The 10,410-nt window shown below is 36.4% G+C and overlaps 1 long non-coding RNA gene across 1 annotated transcript; it reads left to right on the top strand.

Moving 5' to 3' along the window:
- Positions 1-6,229: 6,229 nt before the first annotated feature.
- LOC109611670 (uncharacterized) lies at positions 6,230-6,818 on the top strand. Its single transcript, XR_002194039.2, has 2 exons — positions 6,230-6,429; positions 6,492-6,818. It is a non-coding gene; the product is annotated as an uncharacterized LOC109611670 (long non-coding RNA).
- The last annotated feature ends 3,592 nt before the right edge of the window (positions 6,819-10,410 follow it).

Genomic DNA, 10,410 nt, shown 5'->3' with positions numbered 1-10,410 from the left:
TATGATCTTCGCCTTAACAAGACAAAACTCAAATAATATTTTACCCCATTTTTCCCTCATCCTCTTTTTTAAGCATAGAAATAGTAAGAGAATGCCGAAGCGAAATAACCACCCATTACCACCAATGTATGTAAGTCATAGTAATGTGAACAAAAGAGAAATTTTTATGTGTCAACAGAATCAACTTTATTTATTAATTTCAATATGTCATTTTTGGTTATTTTTCAATAACAAAAGCCATTTATTAATTATTCATTGGGACTCAACAAAAAAAAATCAATTATTAATTATAATGTAATTTTTCATCCGGCGGCATACACATTACATTCATATACTTGCGAACAATTGTTGTATTGTGTCAATGACAGATCTTTCCAACGTAGCTAATTGTTTACTAACATATGTACATATGCATATAAATACATTGATATATGTATATACATCAACCTGCTACTTAATTCATTGTTTGCTTAATATTCTTGCAAAAACGTGCATGTAAATATACAGGGTGAGATAAAAAAAAAACTGCAACAAAGGCAAATGCCATAATTTTTACATTTTTATACCCTACACCACGAGGTGGTCAGGGTATTATGTCCTTGTGCATTTGTTTGTAACAGGCAGAAGGAAACGAGATAGACCCATAGTTCCTTTTGATGATCTGCATAGAATCACATTCTGAGTCGATTTATGCATGTCCGTCCGTCCGTCTGTCCGTCTGTCCATGTATTTTTGTAAAGATCTTTTGTTTGGCTCAAGGACGAACCCTATTGAAATTGGAGATAATCGGTGAAAATTTAGATATAGCTCCCATATATTTCTTCGACCGATTTGCCTTTTATTGTGCACCAAACGTGTAATATCAGCCCGAATTGTATGGAATTTTGCATATACACCCAAATTAGGCCTGGAAATATGTATGCCAAATTTGATCGAAATCGGTTCAGATATAAGTTGTGTTCCAGTACTTTTTTAGTAGTAAAACTAGCAGAAGAGAGAACAGTTCGAAATGTCATTCTCATTTAGGTTTGCTCAAAAAATAAGGGAACGAAAAATTAGCAGAAATGCGATAAAATGTCAAAATTCAAAATTCCAAAAGTAAACAACCTAAATCGGACTGGTGAAACCTTACTGAAAAGAGCGCCAACATTTAACAAATGAGTATTGAAGACGATAAGTTAAAATTAATAATTTATAATAATAATTAATAATCTGATTCCACATTCAGCCAGTCCTCTTCACTGCTGGAATCATCCAAAAGTGAATACATCAGTTGCTCCATATTTTCTCTTTTTGTTTTTTGCACGACAAATATTAGTTTTTCCTTTAGTTTTCAAGTTGATCATTTTCTTTATTGAAATGTATCAATACATTTTTCAACCTTGTTAGCCCTGCCAATTAAATGTCAAATTTACAATATGCACATTTCTGCTCGGCCAAATTCATGTAGCTAAAACAAGCAGAAATGTGCACCACTCAGCGCCATTTTTTTCTCGAGAGAGCTGCAAGTTTTGCTAGTTTTTGGAGTACGGGAACGCGTTGTAGCAGAATTAGTGCTAATTAGTACTAATTTGCAGGTTCTGGAACACAACTATAGCTATAGCTCCCATATATATTGTTCATCCGATTTGTTATTTTTGTCCACTGCCGCCGTAGTATGCACTCTGCATATTTGGGGAAGTATATCAAATACAGCTCAGAAATACATTTGCTAATTTTTATCGAGATCGGTTCAGAATTGGATATAGCTCCCATATATAACTTCGTCCGATTTACCTTTTATTGTGCACCAAACGTCTAATATTTGCCCAAATGGGATGAAATTTGGCACTTACGACCGAATTGAGTCCAGAAGCTAGTATGACAAATTTGGTGAAGATCGGTTAAGATATAGCTATAGCTCCCATATATATTGTTCATTCGATTTCTAGAATTTGTTACCCACAGCCGTAATATGCACTCCGTAACAACGATATTTCAGGAAATATATCATATACAGCTCAGAAATATATTTGAAAATTTTTTTCGAGATCGGTTCAGATTTGGATATAGCTCCCATATATATCTTTATCTGATTTTAAATTAATTTTGCACCAAATGGGCAATACAAGTCCGAATTTAAAAAAAAGAAATGCTTCGGCATATTTTGTCCTTTGAACTTTAAATTATAATTATAATCATAGCGTGTATGATTGAATTCTCCAATAAAAACTTTTAATTGTTACGTGGAGCTCTACTAAATTAGCAAAGTGGTGTAGGGTAACATAAAGTCGGCCCCGCCCGACTTTAGGACTTTCTTTACTGGTTTTTTTCAATTTTATAGACTGAATGAAAAAAATGTCGGAAGTGGCATCAAATTTTAAAATAAGTTTAAATTTGTTCGAATTGGTCACTTATGGCACGAATTATGGCCTCTAAACGGCCAATGAAACCGTCACACCCTGCCCGAATATTGCTCTGCTTGAGGTGATCGTAATTTTTAGTGCCAACTTTGCTTTCCAAAATACTCCAGATACAATAGTCCAACGAAGCCGGAGATTTTGGTGGCCATTGTGCCCTAGAAATGAAGCGAGGAACCTCATTTTGCAACCATTCTTGGTTGGCGCGTGCTGAGTACGATGATTCTGAGTCCTTGTTGGAATATCCAAGGTCTGCGGCCAAAATATTTGCGTGAACAAGACTTTAATACACCCTCCAGAATATTTTCGCGATAATATTCGGCATTTCGACGACCATCGGCTGTTATGGCGGCACACACCGTCACCATGGCCGGCGCATGAGTTCTGGTGGCCATATGATGGCGCACATTTTCAGCTGACCTCTTTGGCAAGTAAAGACGATCGTTTTGTTTGTTTACAAACTGCTAGACAACGAATGTTTTCTCATCGGAGAAAACCAAATTCTGCAGTTCAGCACTTTCGGCCAAGCGCAAAAACTCTTTATTTATATATCTATTTTCTTTCTGTTGCGGTGTAAGTTCTTGCACTTTTTGGAATTCCAATGGATTTATCCCGAGCTCATTTTTCAATATTTGCCGAATTGAATATTGCGATATGTTTAGCTCACGAGCCATTTTTCGGTCACTGCGACGCGGGTTTCGATCAAGTCGCTTCTTTACTTTTCGAACCATTTTTGCTCATGTTGCTGTTTTCTTCCGTCCACTTCCTTGGCGTCAGGCTACGCTACAGTATTAGTACCACGGTAACGAGCGATGGTACGAGACACAAAAGATTTATTCACATTTAAATGCTGGAGTGCTCTAACGATAGCCCTTCGTGGTTTTCCATCCAAATATAATGAAATCACACTATCACGCTTGAATTCCATCACGAATAACTATTTTTGTGGAATATTCTCACCAAAATTCTTTTGTACGCTTATAAAGAATATAATGAGCTGTCACTGGAATAATTTTAACAGCTGTCGGACGAGTGGCTTAGATATGACAGCAGTTTGAATTTGGTTGCTGTTCATCATCTCACCCTTTATATATTTAAGTCTCAAATGCCTTTGGATATAATAATTTGCCAACATTATGGTTGTATGGTTACATTTATATATGCACATACACATACACGCCGGGAGAGAGTATGCGAGCTTAATATTCCATTTGAGTGCAATGATTGAAAGTGATTAAAATATTGGATTTGTGGTTTATTCACAAACAGATGTTAAAAGTTAATTTGTTGTAGTGACTGTTTTTGCGATGGTGGTGGTAGTGTTAACTTAATTAATAGATGGTAGCAATGCACAAAAAAAGATGCCAGTTTGGTGCAAGGATCGTTTTTAACAAAGTTTGAAATGATTCGACTTATAATATGGGTGACGTTTTGAAGAAATACAAAATGTTTACTGGGAAAAACGTAATAGATATTTGCACTGTCCCAGAACCACCATTAGGTAAAGAAAACATTTTTATATAAGAGTATCTGAAATCAAACGTGTTCCACATTAAACTTCAAATACCAGTAATGCCATATTTTCGTTAGAACTTTATGCAGGTCTAACCTACTTTTATGAGAATTTATTTGAAGTATAAGTAATGGATATGATGATATTAATCCAAATATGCAAACTTACTGTAAGACTTTTGGATAATGCTTTTAAACTTTTCAAAAAAAAAAAAACCATAAAGTGGGTGGGGGCATTACCAAAACGGGAACCTATATAGGCAATTTTATTCTTCAATGATTGTTATCTACCAAACCTCCTTAAATACCAAATTTGAAACAATTTGGTGTATAAATGTGAATAGGATTATCAAAATACCAAAAAATGTGCACCTATATATACAATGACCTGCCTCCGAAGCTAGAATTCGAAATACGAACTACAAATACCAATATTGGACAAATCCATGAAAAAAAATGTGGCGAACATCATTAAAATACCGAATTTTTGGGAGGTACCGTTATATGGGAGCTATACGAAAATGTGAAACGATACATACTATGTTCCGCCACAGGAGGTGGAGCCATTACGAACTACAAATGACAATTTTTAGACAAATCTATGTAAAAACGTTGCCAAAAATCTTTAAAATTCCGACTATCGGAAGATACCGTTATATGGGGGCTATACAATATTTGGACCTTTACATACAACGTTTTGCCACCGGAGCTAGAACCATTTATAATTAACAAATACCAATTTTTAGACAAATCCGTGAAGAAGTGTGGCAAAATCATCAAAACACCAACTATCGGGAGGTATCGTTTTATGGGCGCTATACAAAAACGTGGACCTATATATATATATATAATACGTATTGCAATAGGAGCTTGAACCCATTATGAACTACAAAAACCAATTTGGCAAAAATCTTGAAAGTACCGAATATCGGAAGTTATCTTTAAATCTTTAAAGTACCGAGTTTCGGAAGATAAAAAAACTGCAACAAAGTTAAACGCAATAATGTTTACATTTTTTTTTTTAATTTTATTGAATGAAAACAAAAAATGTCGGAATTGGTCACCTTTGGCACGAATTATGACCTTAAAACGGCCAATGAAACCGTCACACGCTGCCCGAATGTTGATCTGCGGTATTTTGGTCCATTCCCAGCGAAGCGCTTGCTTGAAGTGGTCGGCACTTTGGTATTTTATAGTGCCAACCTTCATGCGCTGGAAATGAAGCGAGGAACCTCATTTGTAACCATTCTTGGGTGGCGCGTGCTGAGTCCTGTTGGAATGTCCAAGGTCTGCGGCCAAAATGTTTGCATGCCCAAGGCTTTAGTACACCCTCCAGAATATTTTCGCAATTATATTCGATATTTATTCTGATGCCACGGTCGAGTAATACGAGCGGAGCCGAGCGACCATCGGCTGTTATGGCGACCCACACCATCACCATGGCCGGCGCTTGAGTTCTGGTGGCCACCTTCGGTTTTCAGCTGACCTCTTTGGCAAGTAAAAACGATAATTTTATGTGTTTACAAACTGCTAGACAACGAATGTTTTCTCATCGGAGAAAATCAAATTCGACAGTTCACCACTTTCGGCCAAGCCCAACAACTCTTTAGCTCTTTTGAGTCTATTTTCTTTCTGTTGCGGTGTAAGTTCTTGCACTTTTTGGAATTTCAATGGCTTTATCCCGAGCTAATTTTTCAATATTTGCCGAATGGAATAATGCGATATATTCGGCTCACGACCTATTTTCCGGCCACTGCGACACGGTTTTCGATCAAGTCGCTTCTTTACTTTTCGAACCATTTTTGCTCATGTTGCTGTTTTTTCCGTCCACTTCCTTGACGTCAGGCTATGCTACAAGTATTAGTACCACGGTAACGAGCGATGTTACGAGACAAAAAATATTTATTCACATTTAAATGCTGGAGTGCCCTAACGATGGCCATTTTTGGTTTTCCAGGCAAATATACAGAAATCGCACAATCACGCTTGGATTCCATCACGAATAACTATTACTCACCAAAATGCTTTTGTACGCTTGTAAACAATATAATAAGCTGTTACTGGAATAATTTTAACAGCTGTCGGACGAGTGGCGTAGATATGACAGCAGTCTGAATTTGGTTGCAGTTTTTTAATCTCACCCTGTATATATCTACTTTATGGAGTCTACGACGAATATTTAGGGATGTTACACACGAAATGACAAAATTAATACACCCTCCTCTTTGAGGTGGAGGGTATAAAAATATCATGATCGAGGTTTAGATCAAAGAGAATACTTATATTTTTACGACTCACCCTAACATACATTTGTCAATTTTTGAAGAAAACTTAAAAATTTAAAAAAATGTATCTACACAAATTCAAATGGAACTAACCTCAAAATCTCTGAGCTTTTATATAACTATCACCTATATAATTTTTGGAATTGCATTTTTACTTATTGTGGAAGCGTTTTTTGGTCTAAGGGCCACAAATAAGAAGTTGAATAGCCTCAGAAGTCATTGCCTGCAGCATGGTAATTTAATCCAAAAGATAATTTGTAACCGAAAGATATACAATTATTTTCTCTTATTTCAGCTGCTGAAAATCCAATCCAAACCAACAATTCATTTCGAATTTTTCCACTGACATAAAAATGGACACAATTTTTCTGGTCATAATTCTAGTCATGAAATTCATTGTGATTTGTCTTATCAGCTTTGGTATTTACAATTGGTATTGTCGCAGTAATGAGAACCGAAATCGGCAGGAAATTATTAGAGCTTAATTTTGGAGCAAATTTCAAATTCACGTTTAGAGCTCTGGAAATATTTGGAAAATTTTTATGAAAAAAAAAAACAAATTTTAAACACCGAACGTCCTTGAGAGAAAGTTATTAAAAAATCTAAATTTTTAACTCTGAAAGTCCATAAAAGAATTTTATTCAAAAATCCAAGTTTAAAACTCTGGAATTCCTTGGATATTTTTATAAATTCACGTTTTATGTTACAGTCTTCTATGAGAAGACCTTCTGGTCTTCTATGAGAGGACCTTCTGGTCTTCTATGAGAAGACCTTCTGGTCTTCTATGAGAAGACCTTCTGGTCTTCTATGAGAAGACCTTCTGGTCTTCTATGAGACGACCTTCTGGTCTTCTATGAGACGACCTTTCGATCTTTTATAAGAAGACCTTTCGATCATGTATGAGAAGACTTTCCAAACTTCTAAGAGAAGACTTTCGAATCTTCTAAGAGAGGACCCTCGCATCTTCTTTGAAAAAAAAACCTTTTGATCTTCTATGAGAAGACCTTCCGATCTTTTATGAGAAAACCTTCCGACCTTCTATGAGAAGACCTTCCGGTTTTCTAGGAGAAGACCTTCCGGTTTTCTATGAGAAGACCTTCTGCCAGTCTTTAAGAAGACATTCTGGTCTTCTATAATATGACCTTTTAATCTTCCATTAGAAAACCATGTGGTCTTCTATGAGAAGACTTCTGGCCTTCTATTAGAGGACTCTCTGGTCTTCTGCTATGGGAAGCCCTTTGATTCTCTACGAAGACACATGCATTTCTTCTTTGGGAAGACGTTCAGATCTTCCGGTCCCTTTTAGAAACCTTTTGTTATGGGAAACACTCGTTCTTGGTATTAACAAATCAAGCTTGTGGTTTTAGACTTCCTAATACTGTCTAAGGAAACATCGTGCTGTCATCGAAAATATTGTCATCTTTTCAAGATCCTCATTACCTTCCATACAGGTATCTTAGTGAAAATTTTAGACCCTATTTCTCTTTGGAACAAATCCGTTTCAGGATATTTGGAGTCGATCTAGCGATATCAGTCCGTCCATCTGTCTGTCTGGCTGGCTGGCAGGCTGGAACGCACGATAACTCTCGAAGAGAGTATCCGATTTGATCCAAACTTGATACATCGTAATATTATTGTCAAACTTAGAATGAGTTCGGAGATCTGTCTGTCCACACCTTCTGGTACCTCCCACACAATATATCAAAATTTTCAATGAAAATAATTTGCTGCACAGAAAGAGAAAGGATGGCCCTGTTTTGTTCCAAATTTGCGTATCCTAATATTGACATCGGGGCAAGGTCAGGTGCGAAAATGGACAATATCGGTCCACTCCATCAAGTACCTCCCCCACAAAGGGTCAAAATTTTGAGTAATTATAAGTCTTATAAAATGTGATGTAAGTTTCCAATTTTCTTCAAATGCATAACAATATTTTTTATTAATCCAAGGTTTGGTGTGAAAATAGGCAACATCGGTCCACTCCCTGCGGTACCTCCCCCACAGAGGGCCAACATTTTGAATATCCATGAAACTCATAAAACACGAAATTAACAACCGATAACAACCATTCAAACTTGATACAGCTCAATATTTCCATCAACACAAGATCTGTTATAAAGATGTACAGATCGGCCCATTTTTTCTGGTACCTCCCCACAAAGGGTCGAAATTTTGAGTACCCAAATCGATCATATAATCCGAAGTAAGCATCTGGTTCTCTTCAAATTACACATATCACAATATTTTTATAAACCCAATGTCTGGTATTAAGATGGAAAATATCGGTCCACTCCTTCTGGTACCTTCCCCATAAAGGTCAAAATTTTGAGTAGCCATGACGATCAAAACAACGCCAAATTAACATTCGATTTCCATTCAGACTTGGTACAGTTCAATATTTCCATCAACACAAGATCTGTTATAAAAATGGTACAGATCAGACCATTCCTTCTGGTACCTCCCCCACATAGTGTTCAAGATTTTCGAGAAAAAAAAAACAAAACGCTCAAAGAAAGCGATGTAAGCACCCAACTCTCTTCGAATTTCACACATCCAAATATTTTTACTAACGCAAGATCTGTGGTAAAGATGATATATATCTGTCAACACATTCTGGTACCTCACCCACAAAGGGTCACAATTTCCAATACTGATATCTGTCATAATTTGCGAAACAAGTCGGCGATTCTTTACAGCTTGCCATATCTAAATATTTCTCTTAACCAGAAATTTTAAATTTACGATTTCTTTCAAATTTTCCATATACTAATATTTATATCCGACAACACTTTGTGTTGAGGATATTTTAAGTTTAATTGGGCCAAAAATTATGTAACACCTCGAAATATTGTTTTTCCACAGGAAAATACATATGGATCTTCCTATCTCGTCGAGCTGCGTCGATGTAGCTATGTATGTCCGTCCGTCTGTCAATGTTAATTTGTAATAACGCTACAGGTCACAATTATGGCCCGGTCCTCACGAAATTGAAAATGTAGGTGGGGTTAGGGTCAGAATAGAAGCCTATTGTTTTTGGAGATGATCGCATTATATTTAGGGGTTTAAATGGACCAAAAAAATTTCCTGATTTTGAAGTTGTTCTACATGTCGCAATTATAGACCAATCGAAGCGAAAGTTAGCATGGGTCTAGAGCTTAGGGCTGGGCAGAAGCCTTCCAATTTTGATGGTCATCGGGTAATATTTAGTGGGTGAAATAGACCACAACATTTGTGTTAAATAAAAGTCAAATTTTCCATTAAACCGCGAATATTCTTAATCCCGGCGAAAACACAAATAGACGAACAGGTCGATTCTGACCGTTACGTAGATGCCGATAGTAAATATATCGGATATATATAGCGAAATATGTACAATGTTTTTATACAAAGGAAAGGGATGTTTGGTAGAATGCATTATAGCTCATGAATGGCTGGACCGATTTTGACAAATTTTGTCATTTCAGAATGCCCTATTGGCATAAAAATATAAAAACTAAAAAAACATCGCATAAAAAGATGCCAATAATGATGTTAATATAGATTTTGTAGTATTTTGTGACATTTTTTTTACTTTTTCATATTTTTATACCCTACAACACTATGTGTTGGGGGTATTATAAGTTTGATTGGGCCAAAAATTATGTAACACCTCGAAATATTGATTTCCCACATAGGAAAGTATATATGGATCTTCCTATCTCGCCGAGTTGAGTCGATCTAGCTATGTATGTCCGTCCGTCCGTCTGTCCGTCTGTCCGTCTGTCCGTCTGTCCATGTTAATTTGTAATCACTCTACAGGTCGCAATTATGGCCCGATCTTCACGAAATTTAGAATGGAGGTGGGGCTAGGGTCAGAATAGAACCCTATTTCTTTTGGAGATGATCGCATAATATTTAGGGGTCAAAATGGACCAAAAACTGAAAAAATGTCTGATTTTGCAGTAGCTATACAGGTCGCAATTATAGACCAATCGACGCGGAACTTCGCATGTAGCTAGAGTTTAGGGCGGGGAAGAAGCCTCCCAATTTGGGTGGTCATCGGATAATATTTAGCGGGTAAAATAGACCATATCTTTTGTGTTGAAAAAATTCAGAATTTTTCATTAAACCGCGAATATTTTAAATCCCGGCGAAATCACAAAGCCATGGCAAGGTTACTTCTGATCTTTACATTGATGTTAACATCAAACAAAACGGATATATAGCAAAATATG

The sequence above is a fragment of the Musca domestica genome, unplaced genomic scaffold (assembly GCF_030504385.1).
Source record: "Musca domestica strain aabys unplaced genomic scaffold, Musca_domestica.polishedcontigs.V.1.1 8, whole genome shotgun sequence".
In the NCBI taxonomy this organism is placed as follows: Eukaryota; Metazoa; Arthropoda; class Insecta; order Diptera; family Muscidae; genus Musca; species Musca domestica.
The sequence above is the reverse complement of the archived record's forward strand: the minus strand, read 5'-3'. Positions and strand labels throughout refer to the sequence as shown.